Genomic DNA, 19165 nt, shown 5'->3' on the forward strand with positions numbered 1-19165 from the left:
AATCATTCTTGTCTATGCCTTATTACATAACTTTGATTTCAAAGCAGCACCTTCACAATTTAGAGGAAATGTCCTCTGAGGCTAACAAGTCTTGGGACGTTTTCCTTTCGGCTGAATTGGCATAGGTCCCGGAGGGGAGATGAGAATATTTTGGTGCTGCAATGTGCTACCTGAACAGGTGGTAGAAGTTGATTCAAGCATAACTTTCAAAAGGAAATGTGTGGAGGGTCATAAAGAGAGCAGGGGACAAAGACTCAACACTGGCAAGATGGGCTGTATCGTCTCTTCCTATGCTGTCATTCTAAAGTGCTGATACTCCCACACAACCCTCACCTCCTTGCGCTATAAGTCAAGTGACTCTTTGTTACAGCCCCATTGTTCTGTCTTCCAAATAGACACACCAGGATCTGTATATGCAGATACATCACTGGGCTAACCCTGTGCCCATTGTTGGGACATGCGCTCAGATGGGGCGGCACGGTGGCACAGTGTTAACACTGCTGTCTTACCACACCAGGGATCAAGCTTCGATTCCAGCCTTGGGTCACTGTCTGTGTGGAGTTTGCGCATTCTCCCCGTGTCTGTGGGGGTTTCTTCCAGGTACTCCGGTTTCCTCCCACATTCCAAAGATGTGCGGTTGGCTTGATTGGCCATGCTAAATTGCCCCTTCGTGTCAGGTAGACGAGCAGGGTAAATACGTGGGGTTACGGGGTTAAGGCCTGGGTGGGATTGTGGTCGGTGCAAGCTCAATGGGCCAAATGGCCTCTTTCTGCCCTGTAGGGATTCTATGATTTAATTCTTGCAGTGACACAAGGACATGGAGGGAAACTGGGATAGAATGAAATCAAAATGGAAAGTGGATAGCGAATGCTTGACCCCTGCAAAAGCACATTGCTCCCCTGATGCTGGGGTGGAGGGGAGAGTGCGTACAATGGTGCTTTGGTGAGTAGTACAGCCCTAATTTCATTCCATAAACCACTCGGTAAAGAAAACAGAGACAATGTTCTGAGTGTGTTGGCAAATATATCCATTTACTATTGTGTTATGTGGAAGCATCAGAGTGAAGTCATTGTACCTGGACACCATAGCGTGTGACATGTTATGCAAATAATTGAATAATTTGGACTTGGCACAATTCTTCAGCTCCCACTGTGCTCCAGAGTTCCTTTGGTGCTGGTTTATTAGCTTTGCTTGAGGGAGATTGAATTCTCTCCAGTGTTTTTGATCTGTAAATGTGTATGGAAAGTGATGCCTTATCATTGCCTTTATTGTTCTGGACATTCACTGACCAGCATTGGCTCCCAAGCTTGCATGTCGCAATGTTCAAATTCCAATCCTTATTTTTCCAAATTCCTCCCTGACCTCGCAGCCCCTCCCTCTCTGTCACCCCCTCCCTCTCTGTAACCCCCTCCCTCTCTGTAACCTCCTCCCTCTCTGTAACCTCCTCCGCTCCCAAAGCTCTCCACACTCCCTGCACTGGATCTGACCTCCCGAGCATCCTCGATTTTCATCACTCCACCATTGGCGGCCGTGCCCCAGGCTGCCTGAGCCTTAATGTCTGGAATTCTCTCCATAAACCTCTCCACTCTCGTTTTCCTCCTTGCAGAAGCTCCTTGAAACTTAGCTGTGTGATCTCACCGCTCCTTATCTGCCCTTGTGTGGTTCAGAGTGACCTTCTCCCAGATGTCACTCCCATGGGACTCCTTGGTGTTCAAGACGCTTGTTGCTGATGATGTGCAATTTGACTTTGGGCATGAATGGTTTTGACCTGGGGTAATTCAATTAAAAACAGAGTTCAAAATCTCCCTGGACGCGGAATTGAAGAGAGGATATGTTTCCATTGTGATATATTTAACAATCAGTTAGTCTCGAGCTTCTGAGCACATTACTTTTCACATCATTGCCAGGTGTTTAACCCAGTGCCTTTATTTGACTGAAAAATCTCAGCAGGTCTGACAGTAGCTGTGGAGAGAGAACTGAGTCAACGCTTCGAGTCTGGATGACCTCTCACCAGAGTTCTTGAGATTTTCCAACGTTTTCTGTTTTTGTAGATTCCAGCATCCGCAGTATTTTGCTTTTACCTTATTTTATTCTCTTGTGTTCTGGGTAGCTTGCGTTTACCTTTTTATGATGTGGAGGTGCCGGCGTTGGACTGGGGTAAACACAGTAAGAGTTTTAACAATACCCGGTTAAAGTCCAACAGGTTTATTTGGTAGCAAATGCCATGAGCTTTCGGAGCGCTGCTCCTTCGTCAGATGGAGTGGAAATGTGCTCTCAAACAGTGCACAGACACAGAAATCAAGTTACAGAATACTAATTAGAATGCGAATCCCTACAGCCAGCCAGGTCTTAAAGGTACAGACAATGTGGGTGGAGGGAGCATTCAACACAGGTTCAAGAGATGTGTATTGTCTCCAGACAGAACAGCTAGTGAGATTCTGCAAGTCCAGGGGGCAAGCTGTGGGGGTTACTGATACTGTGACATAAATCCAACATCCCGGTTTAGGCCGTCCTCGTGTGTGGAACTTGGCTATCAGTTTCTGCTCAGCGACTCTGCGCTGTCGTGTGTCGTGAAGGCCGCCTTGGAGAACGCTTACCTGAAGATCCAAGGCTGAATGCCCGTGAGTGCTGAAGTGCTCCCCCACAGGAAGAGAACAGTCTTGCCTGGTGATTGTCGAGCGGTGTTCATTCATCCGTTGTCGTAGCGTCTGCATGGTTTCCCCAATGTACCATGCCTCGGGACATCCTTTCCTGCAGCGTATCAGGTAGACAACGTTGGCCGAGTTGCAAGAGTATTTATCGTGTACCTGGTAGATGGTGTTCTCACGTGAGATGATGGCATCCGTGTCGATGATCCGGCACGTCTTGCAGAGGTTGCTGTGGCAGGGTTATGTGGTGTCGTGGTCACTGTTCTCCTGAAGGCTGGGTAGTTTGCTGCGGACAATGGTCTGTTTGAGGTTGCGTGGTTGTTTGAAGGCAAGAAGTGGGGGTGTGGGGATGTCCTTGGCGAGATGTTCATCTTCCTCAATGACATGTTGAAGGCTCCGGAGGAGATGCCGCAGCTTCTCCGCTCCGGGGAAGTACTGGACGACGAAGGGTACTCTGCCCACCGTGTCCCGTGTTTGTCTTCTGAGGAGGTCGGTGCGGTTTTTCGCTGTGGCGCGTCGGAACTGTTGAACGATGAGTCGAGCGCCATATCCTGTTCTTATGAGGGCATCTTTCAGCGTCTGGAGGTGTCTGTTGCGATCCTCCTCATCCGAGCAGATCCTGTGTATTCGGAGGGCTTGTCCGTAGGGGACGGCTTCTTTTACATGTTTAGGGTGGAAGCTGGAGAAGTGGAGCATCATGAGGTTATAAGAACATAAGAACATAAGAAATAGGAGCAGGAGTAGGCCATCTAGCCCCTCGAGCCTGCCCCGCCATTCAATAAGATCATGGCTGATCTGACGTGGATCAGTACCACTTACCCGCCTGATCCCCATAACCCTTAATTCCCTTACCGATCAGGAATCCATCCATCCGCGCTTTAAACATATTCAGCGAGGTAGCCTCCACCACCTCAGTGGGCAGAGAATTCCAGAGATTCACCACCCTCTGGGAGAAGAAGTTCCTCCTCAACTCTGTCTTAAACCGACCCCCCTTTATTTTGAGGCTGTGTCCTCTAGTTTTAACTTCCTTACTAAGTGGAAAGAATCTCTCCGCCTCCACCCTATCCAGCCCCCGCATTATCTTATAAGTCTCCATAAGATCCCCCCTCATCCTTCTAAACTCCAACGAGTACAAACCCAATCTCCTCAGCCTCTCCTCATAATCCAAACCCCTCATCTCCGGTATCAACCTGGTGAACCTTCTCTGCACTCCCTCCAATGCCAATATATCCTTCCTCATATAAGGGGACCAATACTGCACACACTATTCCAGCTGCGGCCTCACCAATGCCCTGTACAGGTGCATCAAGACATCCCTGCTTTTATATTCTATCCCCCTCGCAATATAGGCCAACATCCCATTTGCCTTCTTGATCACCTGTTGTACCTGCAGACTGGGCTTTTGCGTCTCATGCACAAGGACCCCCAGGTCCCTTTGCACGGTAGCATGTTTTAATTTGTTTCCATTGAGATAGTAATCCCATTTGTTATTATTTCCTCCAAAGTGTATAACCTCGCATTTCTCAACGTTATACTCCATTTGCCATATCCTCGCCCACTCACTCAGCCTGTCCAAATCTCTCTGCAGATCTTCTCCGTCCTCCACACGATTCACTTTTCCACTTATCTTTGTGTCGTCTGCAAACTTCGTTACCCTACACTCCGTCCCCTCCTCCAGATCATCTATATAAATGGTAAACAGTTGCGGCCCGAGTACCGATCCCTGCGGCACGCCACTAGTTACCTTCCTCCAACCGGAAAAACACCCATTTATTCCGACTCTTTGCTTCCTGTCGGATAGCCAGTCCCCAATCCACTTTAACACACTACCCCCAACTCCGTGTGCCCTAATCTTCTTCAGCAGCCTTTTATGGGGCACCTTATCAAACGCCTTTTGGAAATCCAAAAACACCGCATCCACCGGTTCTCCTCCATCAACCGCCCTCGTCACATCTTCATAAAAATCCAACATGTTCGTCAAGCACGACTTTCCCCTCATGAATCCATGCTGCGTCTGATTGATCGAACCATTTCTACCCAGATGCCCTGCTATCTCCTCTTTAATAATGGATTCCAGCATTTTCCCTACTACAGACGTTAAGCTGACCGGCCTATAGTTACCCGCCTTTTGTCTCCTTCCTTTTTTAAACAGCGGCGTAACATTAGCCGTTTTCCAATCAACCGGCACTACCCCAGAATGCAACGAGTTTTGATAAATAATCACTAACGCATCCACTATTACCTCTGACATTTCTTTCAATACCCTGGGCTTTCAATCCGTGGGCTTGCGGTACAGTGAGGTGCTGAGGTGACCGTCCTTAATGGAGATGCGTGTGTCCAAGAATGCAACCGATTCCGGAGAGTAGTCCATGGTGAGTCTGATGGTGGGATGGAACTTGTTGATGTCATCATATAGTTGTTTCAGTGATTGCTCACCATGAGTCCAAAGGAAGAAAATATCATCGATGTATCTAGTGTATAGCATCGGTTGAAGGTCCTGTGCGGTGAAGAAGTCTTGTTCGAACCTGTGCATGAAGATGTTGGCATATTGAGGTGCGAATTTTGTCCCCATGGCTGTTCCGTGTGTCTGGATGAAGAACTGGTTGTTGAAGGTGAAGACATTGTGGTCCAGGATGAAGAGGATGAGTTGTAAAATTCCATCTGGAAACTGGCAGTTGACGGCATTGAGTACTGAGGCCGTTGCAGCAATGCCATCATCGTGGGGGATGCTGGTGTAGAGTGCCGAGACATCCATTGTAACGAGGAGTGCTCCTGGTTCAACTGCTCCATGTGTGTTGAGTTTCTGTAGGAAGTCCGTAGTGTCGCGACAAAAGCTGGGGGTTCTTTGTACAATGGGTTTCAAGATGCCCTCGACATAGCCGGAGAGGTTCTCGCACAGGGTTCCATTGCCTGAAATGATGGGACGGCCGGGTGTGTTTGCCTTGTGTATTTTTGGGAGGCAGTAGAGATCTCCAACGCGTGGAGTATGTGGGATGAGAGCACGGAGGGTGTTTTGAAGGTCCGGATCAAAGGTTTTGATCAGAGTGTTGAGTTCACGGGTGTGTTCTTTGGTCGGATCTGTGGGTAACTGTCTGTAGTGTTCCTCGTTGTTCAGTTGTCGGTACACTTCTTTGCAGTAATCCGTTCTGTTCAGTATGACGATGGCCCCTCCTTTGTCTGCTGGTTTGATGACAATGTTGCGGTTGGTCTTGAGAGCGTGGATGGCGTTGCGTTGTGCTTGGGTGATGTTCGGTGCTGTCTTGTGAGTGCGGCTGATGAATTTGGTGTTGACGCACCTCCTGACGGCTTGGGCATACATGTCAAGACGAGGGCAGCGGCCTTCCGGAGGAGTCCAATTCGACTCTTTCCTCTTCGGTTGCACTGCGGATCTCTCTGTCGGCTGTTCCGGTTCATTAGCTGTCTCATTGTGTTCGCTGTTGGCCTCTTGGGGTTTGTGGAAGAACTCCCGCAGCCTCATTCGCCTGATGAATTCCTCTGTGTCCGCTGCGAGACTGATGGGGTCTATTTTGGTAGTGGGGCAAAAGTTGAGCCCTCGGCTGAGAACTTCGATTTCATCTGGCTGAAGTGTGTAGTCCGATAAGTTGACAATGGACTTTCCTGCAGTGGTGCTGTTTTCAACTGTGGTACCGGGGGAGGCTTGGTTGCTGCTGGTGGTGATGCCGAGTTTCTCAAGTTTCCTGTTCTTGGTGTGCATGTAGATGGTGTAGTTCCTTTGTCTCGTCTGCTTGGCAGAGTTTCGCAGCTGGTCTGCGTCCTGAGCGCAAGTTGAGAATATGGATTCTATCTTGGTTTCCAGGCTGCGGCGTTTGCTGTACAGTTGGTGTATGAGGTGTTTGAGGAGGGTGAGAGAGGTGCGACGGCAAAGTCTCTCAGCGTAGTCTGTGTTATAGGTTGACCTGAGTGGGTTCGTGATCCGTAGTCCTTTCGGTATCTTGTCTGCTTTCTTGCATGTTTGTAGAAACTTGATGTCTGTGTCGATATGCGCGATCTTCTTGGAGATCCTCTCCACTTGGAGCCGGCAGTTTGCAGTGTCGATGGTAGTCATGATGTGGAGATGCCGGTGTTGGACTGGGGTGAACACAGTAAGAAGTCTCTCAACACCAGGTTAAAGTCCAAAAGAGCAACGCTCCGAAAGCTTATGGTATTTGCTGCCAAATAAACCTGTTGGACTTTAACCTGGTGTTGTGAGACTTCTTACTGTGCTTACCCCAGTCCAACACCGGCATCTCCACATCATGTTTACCTTTTTAGCCAGAGTTTTAGTGCCAGTGGGACCAGTCTTGGTGTTTATTTGATCATTTTTCTGTAAATGAGTGAGATTGCAGTAAATGTGTGAAGCGTTGGCACTGCCTCACACTTCCCACTACAACCAACGTGTGGAAATCATTCGCTAATTCTATGTTTGAAAGCCCACATCAAAAAGCAGCTTGGTTACTCTGACTGACTTTCATTACAAAAAGTGAGACCCTTGTAATTAGTCAGTTGCAGATTCCTGCAGACTTCCTTCTCTTCTATTTATAAGGCAGGAAAGATTGATGCTCATTAAAATATTTTATTGTACAACTGGAAGCTATAATTTGCCTTACACCCCCTAATGTTTTTATTTGTATTTACCCTGGGTTTGAAGGTTCTGCCTGGGATAGGTGGGTGCATGTTCAACACTCACACAAAAGCTGCTGTATAAAGTCTCCATCCTTGCAGCTCCTCTGAAACCTCATTGTTGTGAGGATATAAGAAGCCCGCACTTCACTGCCACTTTAGACCTTTTTTTTGGAAAAGAAATGTGTTACTCTTAAGCAAAGTGATTGCTAACAACATTGAAGGACTTGAAACATTTGTAAACAGGGTGTCTGGGCTGCTTGTAATGCAGTCAGAATATGCTGATGATCACACACAAGTAAGAACAGTTTTGATCATATGTGTGTGCGTGTGTGTACGTGTGAGTGTGCATGCCAGCCTGCCTGTGAGTCAGTGTGTGTGTGTTAGAGTGAGAGAGAGTGTGTGTGAGTGTGTGTTTGTCTGTCGTTCAGGGAGAGAGAGAGAGAGTGTGTGTGTGTTTGTCTGTCGTTCAGGGAGAGAGAGTGTGTGTATGTGTGTCTGCCTGTGAGTCAGCATGTGTCTGAGTCTGTCAGAGGGGGAGAGTGTGTGTGTGTGTTTGCCTTCTGTCAGGGAGAGAGAGTATGAGAGTCTGTCAGGGGGCGAGAGAGCGAGAAAGTGTGTGTGTGTCTGTCAGGGAGAGAGTGTGTGTGCTTGTGTCTGTTGTCAGAGGTGGGGGGGGGGGAGAGGGAGAGAGTGAAAGAGTGTATGTGTGTTTGTCTGTCAGGACATGTGTGCACCTCTTCTCCCTTCCACGCTTTCAATTGTGACTAGCTAAATGAGGAGAGATAAAAACAGGGGGTGTATTCATTCATTGATCAGATATTAGCAACTGGCTGTGTCCATTTTTCTAATTATACTACAAACTGCATAACTCTCTGGAAAGTAATTTGTGCAGATGTTAAATGTTACATCTTGTAAAGCATCAAGTGTTGTGAGGGGGGATGGACTTCAGATCTGGGGCCTGCTCAGTTCCAGGAGAATTATTCATAGCCTGATCCTTGTTAATACAAGGGACTGTTCTGGTGTAGACGCTGCAGTTAGTATTCAGTACAGACAGCACAGAGCAATATTCAAAACCAGATTTTTAATTATGTCCTGCTGATAATTTTTGTGAATTTGCCTTACAGTCTCACGATGTGTCTCTTTATGTGTAAGAGAAATCTTCAGAGAATGGCAATAATTGTTTTAATGAGCTATTAAATTTTTTTTAGTACTTTCCTCAGCTATTAAAAAGCTTGGCCAGTCACCCCACAATTACAGTAAATGATTTTATCTTAATGTATTATTGATTCATCCGTGTATTCATACAGTTATTTTATTCCTATCAATCCACAAGCATACAGGCATGATGCAGAGAAATACCATTAACAGTGAACACACAGACTGACTGTGAAAAGCACAGTTGGTGCCAGCTATATCTGCAGACATGGACATGATTTCTGCTCCTGTCTTTCTCACTTCCTTGTGTGGAATTAGGCGTGATTTTGTTTCCTACCTCCTTCCATTCTTTATTCTTTTCATCATTATTTGGAGGTTAAACCTGATCTTTTTGCAATGTAACAGACTGGATATTGGAGTGCATTTTTGCCTGTCAGTAAATTAAGTTGATAAAGTTTAGGGAACAAGTCGCATGATTGGATCTGGAAATGATCCTCCTTTTAGATCCAACTTTCAGTTTATGGGGGGAAAAATATTTCCAAAAGGAACAAATAGGGTTTGATTCCCTAACGCTCTGTTTAAAAGATTTGTGATGTTGTGAATTGTTTTCAATTCTCTCTGTAATGCTGATTGCATCACTGGCTGTACACTGATTCGGAACTGTCCTGTAGTCACTTGGCAGATTCTGAAATGTTTGATGCAGGATTGCGATAGTTTCAGATTTAGCTGCTCAAACGATGGAATGAATCATCTCCTAGTCCTGACTAGAAGGCACACATAGCTGAATTATTACTGGCAAACTTATAACCATTTTTTTTAACTGATGCAATAAAATGTACCGTAAAGTTACTTTGCAAAACAAATTAGAATATGTAACCTTTGACTTTGGCCCATTTTGCATACGGTTTCATTTGACCACACTCCTTTCTGCTAGTTAAATGTTTCACTTCAGTATGGTGCAGCTGTGAATATGCAACCCCAGCACCCTCTCTGGACCCCTTCACTGCACACCCTCCTACCTCTTTGCATCCCATCCTACCCCTCTCCTGCTCAAATGCCCACCTCAACCTACTTTCTGCCCCCTTGCTCCCTCTGCACAACCCCGCCCCCCCCCCCCCCCCCTCCCAGCCACATCGCAGTATATTTTAATTGTCAAACTACTGAAATAACATCCAATTGGCGGTTCAATGTACTTTTGACCATTTCAGGGCGATATCGCATAAAAACCTGACTGACTGACCCTCCAATATCACAGAGAATATGGAAGTACAATTGCACATAAAAATATTATTCGCTGCAGATACAAATGAATGACACTGCGTCGGGTATACTGCCGGACACACAGATCTGAGCCAAAAACTAGTTTATGCAAACCAAAAAAAGGGATTTGATTCCAAAGCAAACATATATTGTGTTGAAAATATTCAGTGAGTTGAAACATTTTCAATGATTATTGTAAGATTTCCTTTCAAATGGTGAGTGAATAGATTTAAAGTTGAATGTCCTGTGGGTTACACTGAATATCTTAGAAGTTATCAGGGAAAGTTGGCTGTAGAAATCTTGAAGCTATTTTCCGCTGTTTTTGTCAATAATATCAACAGTTTTGAATTGAAGAGTTTATAGATTCCAATGAAATATCTTTAACATCATCCTCTCAATAACAGCATTCATTCCTACACTGAGTTTATTCATTGCAAATTGGCTGAAAAGAGGCCAAACCTCCTTGTAGTGATCTCAATTATTAGCAAAACATTCCTCATCAATAGAGTTTTGAAAATGAAGGAACGATGCATTGTTTGTATGTTCTGCAGTTCCTCAAAAACTGAGAAGCACGGAATCTTACAGCACCGAATGAAGCCATTCAGCCCATCGTTGATGTGTTGGGTTTTAGAAAGAGTTATCCAATTTGCCCTTTCCCCACTGTCCTGTAAAATTTTCCCTTTGAGTCTTTATCCAATCCCCTTTTGGAAGTTTGAATTGAAGTTTCTTCTACTGCCCTTTGAGATTATAACAACTTGCTGAAATATTTCCCCAATTTTTCCTGAGGAGTAAACTAACTCAAAGTGGCACTCTTACATCGGGAAAGCAATTTATTTTTGCGGGGGTCAACCATTGGCTATCCACTTCCCATTTTTATTTCATTCTATCCCATTTTCCCTCCATGCCCTTGTCCTTGTGTCACTAAATAATAGAATCATAAAATCCCTATAGTGCAGGAGGAGGCCGTTCAGCCCATCGAACCTGCACCGACAATAATCCCACTCAGGCCCTATCCCATAACCCCACATATTTACTCTGATAAACCCCCTGCCACTAAGGGGCAATTTAGCATGGCTAATCCACCTAACCCTCACATGCTCAGAGTGTGGGAGGAGCACCCAGAGGAAGCCCACGCAGATACAGGGAGAATGTGCAAGCTCCACACAGACAGTGACCCAAGGCCGATCGAACTGAGTCCCTGGTGCTGTGAGGCAGCAGTGCCTGCCACTGTGCCACTGTGTCACTGTGTCACTCTGCAGTTGAAATCAGAGCATTATAACCAGCTCCACCCTGCCCCGCAGTTAGGACATAGGAATTAGGAACAGAAATACACAATTCGGCCCTTTGAGCCTGCTCTGCCATTCAATCAGATCATGGCTGATCTCTCCCTGGTCTCAAATCCACCTCCTCACCTGTTCCCCTTATCCCTTTTATTAGAAATATATCCATCTGATTGGTCATCATCTTGGCTTGTGCCCTGATTGGCAGATAGGCTGGAAATAAATGCTTTGCAGATTAAAATAGTGGAGGAGGGGGGACTATCCTGGCATTGCTGGTCATTGCCCCACAGAAACTAGCCAGAGACTGACCAGGTCACTCCTAGAGTGCGGTCCTAAGCACAGCAGCAAGAAGCGTGTGTGCGAGAGAATCAATGTTTCACCCCCTTGTTCCTTGGATCAGTCTGGAGAGATGGTGACTGTCTGTTATTTATTTCGATAAATGATTTAGCACAATCTTTGCTGGTTTAATTACTGCATCCATTTCTTGCAGTCATTGGTGTTAGATACTGCACCATAAAGGGGACAGGTACCTGTAATTACTCAGCTAGTACACCAGAGGGGGATGTTATGACCATCTATGACCCCAGACAGAGAGGCTTCAAATTATTATTTTTGAAGTTTTGAATCAAAAACCCATCTCCTCCTTGAGAATTCAATTGTTTTGTGTATCTTCTGGGTAATGGGTATAATTTTCTTTCTGTTCCCATGGTCCTCCAGCAGGGACACAAGAACCTCTGAACTCCTCCATGGTCAAGTATGATTCTAAACAGATTCTCTGAATCGCCGGAGGTTTCTGCTGTTATGTAAGAGTTCCAAACAGTGGTTTCAGCTGAGAAATGCAAAAGGCACCCAACTGACAGATGGTTGGAACTGTGGCTGAAGCTCGGAGATCTTCGCTAAGAGCCTTCAACTGCTGGAGGTTTGGAGCCTCTACAGGAGGGGAAACTTTAGGTGTTTTCACGTTTGAGGAAACATGCAGTGTGTTGTCCCACTGTCACTGTGTGAAAATGATGCTTGGTTCACTTCCTTCTTCAGTGGACCTTGTGAAGTGGATTAGACTTGGGACTTCATAGAATCATAGAAACCCGACAGTGCAGAAGAGGCCATTTGGTCCAAAGTGTCTGCACCGACAACAATCCCACCCCAGGTCCTATCCCCACAACCCCACACACTTACCCCACTAATCCCTTTAATTTACACATCCCGGGACACTAAGGGGCAATTTAGCTTGGCCAATCAACCTTATCCGCACATCATTGAACTGTGGGAGGAAACTGGAGCACCCGGAGGAAACCCACGCGGGCACGGGGAGAATGTGCAAGCTCCACACAGACAGTGACCCAAGCCAGGAATCGAACCCAGGTCCCTGGTGCTGTGAGGCAGCAGTGCTAACCACTGCACCACCGAATTGTGTGGGGTTATGGAGATAGGATGGGGTACAATGCTCTGTCAGAGTCGGTGCAGACTAGATAGGCTGAATGGTCCCTTCTGCACTGTAGGGATTCTATGAATTGGATTTGGCAGCTCCATATCTGACTGGAGTTTGCTGGGCCACAATCCCAACTGGATGCTGGGCTGAGTAATACTGGGAACTGGTATAGACTAGAGTTGCATAGTATTTACAGCAACAGGCCTTTCAGCCCAACTACTTTATGCTAGTTTTTATTCTCCAGGCAAGTCTTTTCCCATCACTCTTTACCTCATCTTATCAACCTGACCTTTCAAAGTTTGTGTAGAATGTAGCTTTCACAAAATTGGTCCTGTTTTGGAAATGTCTTCCATAACCCAATATTTAACCCACCTTTTATTGAAATGTATTCATCTTGATGATAAGCTGCTTTCTATTGGACGGGATGAGGTTCGAAACTTTGCTCTTGTATTTGGTACATTTATCAGTTAATGTTTTTAAGCATTTTGAATATTGTAAAGTCTGGATTTGGGCATCCGACAGAGTGCTGATAGATTTTGGACATTTTCACAGCTCTCTGCCCTGGACAGTGCAGTCTGATAGTGGGTTTACTTTCTTATTCGATGCTAATGAAGACGCTTCAGACAGATTAGGTGGCACTAAGGAAATGGAAGGTTGGAAAATCCACTCGTGATGGATTAGGTTGAGTTGTGCCTGAAGCTGGTATGTGCAATGCTGCAGCACTGGGTTTGATGGACTATGTTATACAGGATGGTTTACAGACAGACATTGTCTACACAGTTCAAACTGCCAGACTTTATCCAGAATCCATTCATGTACTGAGTGTTGTCGTTGTTCATAGCTGAAATATGTTTGACACATTTTTTTACTGTGTTACTCAGCTGCATTTCCCACATGATGGGGAACAGGAGCTGTGACTCCTAATCTCGTGGGGTCTCCAGCTGTGTCTTTCTCCTGTTTCAGTCAGTCTCGCATCCTGCACAGTCAACCAGCAACCATACAGCTGAATGTACAAGAAATGTTCCAGTGTTGGGTTGCAGGGTTGCACTCTGATGAGGTAAAGTAGGAATGAACGGATCACTTTTGGGTTGGTGAGCTGTAACAAGTGGAGTGTTGCGATGCTGGGGTTCAACTGTTTACAATCTACGTGAATGACTTTGATGAGGAGGCCGAGAGTAAAATGTATCCAAGTTGGCGGCCAATACGAAGCCTGGTGGGAAAGTAAACTGTGAGGAGGACACAAAATGATATTGACGGGTGAACTAATTGGCCAAGAAAATGGTATTGGAATATAATGGAGGAATTGTAAAATCATGACCTTGAATGGGACAGCAGGCTCGAGGGGCCAACTGGCCTACTGTTCCTAACTCTTAAACTCCTATCCGTTTTGGTAGGATTAACAGAAAAACTGAATGTGTTTTGAAACATCTGAAACTAGCCAATGTTGAGATTCAGTGGGATCTGGGGGTTCCTGTACCTGAATCACAGGAAATAAAATAGAGACCCAGCAAGTAATTAGGAAAGCAAATGGCGTATTTTCATTTGAGAGATTTGGAGAATAAGACTAAGGAAGTCTTGGGTTTTAGTGAAACCACAGCGTGGGTATTGTGAACAGATAACCGAAGGAAAGACGTACTTGCTGTAGAAAGACTGTAAAAAGGTTCATTCGATTGAGTCTTGGGATGAGAGGGTTGTCCTATGTGGAGAAGTTGAGTAGAATGGGCCTGTATCCTCTGAAATTAGTCAAATGAGAGATGCTCCCATTAAAATGTGTAAAATTCTGAGAGGGTTGACTGGGGCAGATGTTGGGAAGTTGTTTCCTCTGGTTGGAAAGTCAATTAACACTACATTCTGCACCCTCTCCTTTCCTTCTCCCCTATTTACTCTATGAACGGTATGTGTTGTCGGGTACAGCACGCAAGAAACAATACTTTTCACTGTATCCCAATACACGTGACAGTAAATCAAATCAAAAACTAGGGGTCATAATCTCCGGATATGGGGTCAGCCATTTAGTACTGAGATGAGGAGAAATTTCTTCACCTGAGGGTTGTGAATCTTTGGAATTCTCTAACCTGGAGAGCTATGGGCGCTCAGTTGATGAGTACAAAAGGCCCACTCATGTTCCTGTTACTTGTGCTCTTCTGAAAAGGTTCATAGTTGACCTTGCATCATAACTTTGGCCTCGATTGTAAATTAATTCAATTCTCTCTGACCAAAAGGGTTTAAAAATTCTCATGGTGTGACTTCCCATTGGAGCTGCTATGTTCCTCATGACTGAGGGAGGAGTCTCTGGGGGAAGTATGTTTCTTTGTGAGAAGATTCTCAGATGAAGATGGTTCTAAAATGATTTTGCATCCTCTTGGGATCAAAAGATCTGCAATCCTGGTGGGAGACAATGCACATCTCTTTAACCTGTGCTTAATGCTCCCTCCACCCATATTGTCTGTATCTTTAAGATCTGGTTGGCTGTAGGGATTCGCATTCTAATCAGTATTCTGTAACTTGATTTTTGTGTCTCTGTGTGCCCTGTTTGAGAGCACATTTCCACTCCATCTGACGAAGGAGCAGCGCTCCGAAAGCTAATGGTATTTGCTACCAAATAAACCTATTGGACTTTAACCTGGTGTTGTTAAAACTCTTACTGGGATAACAAAAGTCAGACACATTTTGGGCGATGTTGGTATGATGAAACGTGACCTTGGGAAAGTATTGCGACTCAGTTGACAGCTGCCTTTTTTTTTCCTCCTTGCAGGCCATTCGCTGCACACTGGTAAATTGTACGTGTGAATGTTTCCAGCCTGGAAAGATCAGCTTACGGACTTGTGACCAGTGTAAACATGGCTGGGTGGCACACGGTGAGTCAGATCAAGCTCTTCCACCAGGTATTTAGAGTGACAGCAGAGTTAATGGAATTACATCAAATTTGCAGTGCAGAAACTGTCTATTCGGCCCAACTGGTCCATGCTAGTGTTTATAAAACAGTAAAAACAACATGTATTTACCTTGCACTTTTAACCTAATTAAATATCCCAGGGAGCATGGTCGAACAGATTTTGACACTGGGCCTAGGCAGGAGATATACGGAACAGGTGGCTGAGAGCTTGCTGAAAGAGGAAAGGTGTTAAAGAGCATTGAGGGAGAGAAAGATAAAAAGGCAGCTGGATTTAGGGAGAGAATTTGGGAACCGAGGGTCCCGATTGCTGAAGGCGCAGCCACTGATGGTGGAGCGATTAAAATGGGGTGTGCTCAGGAGGCCGGAGTTAGACGGATGCAGAGATATGGGAGGGTTGTGAGGCTGGAAGAAATTACACAGATGGAGGAGGGGCAAGCCAATGGAGGCATTTGGAAGCAGTGTCCACATTAGCCCCCTCCCACTCCCCTTCATCTCCTTCTTTCCCTGTAATAAACCAGCTTCACCCTAACTGCACCAGCACTCTGTTTCAAACAACCCATGTGGTTGTGTTTTTCACATTCTCACCACTCTCTGCGTAAATAAGTATCTCCTGAATTCTCTATTGGAATATCTTATACAAGTGACCCCTTGTTTTGTCTCAACAGAACTGGAAACATCTCCCCCATATCTGGCCTACCAAATTCCTTCATAATTATAAATACTTAATCAAATCACCCTTCAATCTAACTCTTCAAAAGATATTGCTGATGTGGGTATTCCAGTTGGATTGTGTGTATGCAGAGCAAACTCCCAGTGAAAGCACATAGGGTCCAAATCATTGACTCATTTCAAGAGAAGCTGGATATATTTCTGGTTGGGTGAAGGGTTGGAAATGGTTGGGGTAGGTTCGGCTGAGCTGATCCAGGACTCTATGGGATGCAATGGTTTCAGTTTTCTGGAGCAGAAGCAGGTCAGGATCCGGTCGCTGAGATGTGAAAGTCCGCGATCATGCTGGATTTTTGTTGATCCTTAAACACTGGGGAATATTTGTGCAGAGGTTTGGTTGAACGGATGGGGTAGGATATAAAATAGAGCGAAACTGATGGATTCACCAAACTTTTTTTGATCCTTGTTTTGTCACATTGTTGATCATGAGCCTTGAACAACATTTTAAATCCTGCTGTGCTATCCTCACAATTCCTGATTGCAGATTTGGAGCTGTCTTTTTATCCCCAGCCCCATATTTGCCAAATACTCAGGTGGACCTCTCCATATTCCACTGCAAAGCAAATTAATTTGATCAAAAACTAGGTTTGCCGTTTTACAACATTTCCATTTTCTCCATTTTTTTCTATTTATTCATCCTCTTTAATTGTCGTTATTTTGATATCCAGAGGACACTAATTCAAGGTAACAAACAAACTCTTACCATCAAGCTAAGGAGTCAATCCCTGTTCAGTGAAGACTGCAGAAGAACAACATTGTGTACCGAAAAGTGAACAGCTGATCTGTTGAAGCTACAACACAGGACTACTTGCACACTGGACAGTGGATGCAGTAAGTGAGAGACAGAGCAAAATGATTTCACAACCAATGGGTCAGATCTGACCTCTGCAGTCCTGCCACATCCAGCCATGAATGGTGGTGAACAACTAAACAACTCACTGGAGGAGGCTCCACAAATATCTCCATCCTCAATGATGGGGGAGTCCATCACCACAGTGTAAAAGATAAGGCTGAAGCATCCACTCAGCCAGAGGTGCCGAGTGAATGATCCATCTCAGCTCCTCCACAGATCTCCAACATCACAATGTCAATCTTCAGCCAATTTGATTCACTCCACGCGATATCAAGAAATGGCTGAAGGTAATGGATATCGCAAAGGCAATGAGCCCTAACAACATTCCGGCAATAGTACTGAATTCTTATGCTCCAGAACTAGCTGTGCCTTTAGCCAAGCTGTTCCAGTACAGTTACAACACTGGCATTTACCCAGCAGTGTGGAAAACTGCCCAGGTATGTCCTGTACTCAAGAAACAGGACAATTTTCACAATAACTTCATTGCAGAGTTAATGTAAGCCTAGTTGTGACACTAATAAATAAAAATCCAACCCAGCCAATTACCGGCCCATCAATCTACTCTGTCATCAGTAAAGTGATGGAATGTGTTATCAACAGTGCTATCAAGTGGCACTGACAAAGCAATAACCTGCTCATGGATATATACTTCAGTTTCCACAGGGCCACTCAGCTCCTGACCTCATTACAGCCCCATGAACAAAAGAGCTGAACTTGAGCTGAGAATGACTGTCCTTGCATCGAGGCAGAATTTGAGAGTAGCATCAAGGAGCCCCGGTAGGGCTATGAGGGGGAAGGCTCTTCGCTGGCTGTTCAAGGTTAATTATCTCAATCTAGGGGCATCACTGCAGGAGTCCCTCAGGGTAGTGATCGAAGTCCAACCATCTTCAACTGCTTCATCAATGACCTTCTCTCCGTTATAAGGTCAGAAGTGATACACAATGTTCTGCACCATTCGCGACTGAAGCAGTTCATGTCCAAATGCAGCAGAGCTGGACAACATTCAGGCTTGGGTTGATGCATAATGTTTGTGTCACATGAGGGCCAGGCAATGTCCCTGACAAACCAGAGAGAATCTAACCATCTCCTCTTGGCATTCAATGGCATTACATCAATATCCTGGTTGTTGCCAATCATGAGAAGCTTAACCAGACCAGCTACAAGAGCAGGTCAGAAGCTGGATATTTGATGCTGAGACTTACAACTTTAATGCTCAAAGATTTTTCACTATTTACAAGGCATAGTTTCAATTGCCAAGATGAATGAAGCTCTGGTAACACTCAAAGCTCTACACCATCCAGGAGAAAGCAGCATGCTACCATTTTAAACTTTTATTCCCTCCACCACTGGTACAGTGCAACTGTGGTGTGTGCCGTCTACAGTATGCACTGTACTAACTCACCAAAGCTTCTTCAACAGCACCTTCCAACCTATAATCTCTACCATCTAGAACTGGATTAGGCAGCGTAGATTCAGAAAGTGTGTTCTCAATGGTGGGGATGTCTAGAACTAGGGGTCATAATTTAAGGATAAGGGGTAATCCTTTTAGGATTGTGATGAGGAGCTATTTCTTCACCCAGAGAGTGGTGAATGTTTTATTTAATATTAATGTCACAAGTAGGCTTACATTAACACTGCAATGAAGGTACTGTGAAAATTCCTTAGTCGCCACACTGTGGTGCCTGTTCGTGTACACCGAGAGGCAATTTAGCATGGACAATGCACCTAACCAGCACATCTTTCAGACTGTGGGAGGTAACTGGAGCACCCGGAGGAAACCCACGCAGACATGGAGAGAATGTGCAGACTCCGCACAGACAGTGACCCAACCCGGGAATTGAACTCTGGTCCCTGGTGCTATGAGGCAGCTGTGCTAACCACTGTGCCGCCAAATGTGTGGAATTCATTAGCACAGAGTGGTTGAGGCCAAAATGTTGTGTGATTTCAAGAAGTAATTAAATATAGCTCTTGTGGTTAAAGGGATCAAGGGAGATGGGGGCAAGGTGGGATCAGGATATTGAATTCGATGATCAGCCATGATCAAAATGAATGGCGGAGCAGACTTGAAGGGCTCAATGGCCTATTCCTATTTTCTATGTTGCTATGTTAGAAGGACAAGATTAGCAGATGCATGGGAATGCCTTAATCCTGACTTGGAAATATATCACCATTCATTAACTGTCACTAGATCATAATCCTGGAGCTCCCCCCCCCCCCCCCCCAACAGCACTGTGGGTGTACCTACACTTCATAGACATCAACAGTGTGAGATGGCAGCTCACCACTGCCTTCTCA

Source organism: Mustelus asterias, chromosome 6, assembly GCF_964213995.1.
Source record: "Mustelus asterias chromosome 6, sMusAst1.hap1.1, whole genome shotgun sequence".
Classification (NCBI taxonomy): Eukaryota; Metazoa; Chordata; class Chondrichthyes; order Carcharhiniformes; family Triakidae; genus Mustelus; species Mustelus asterias.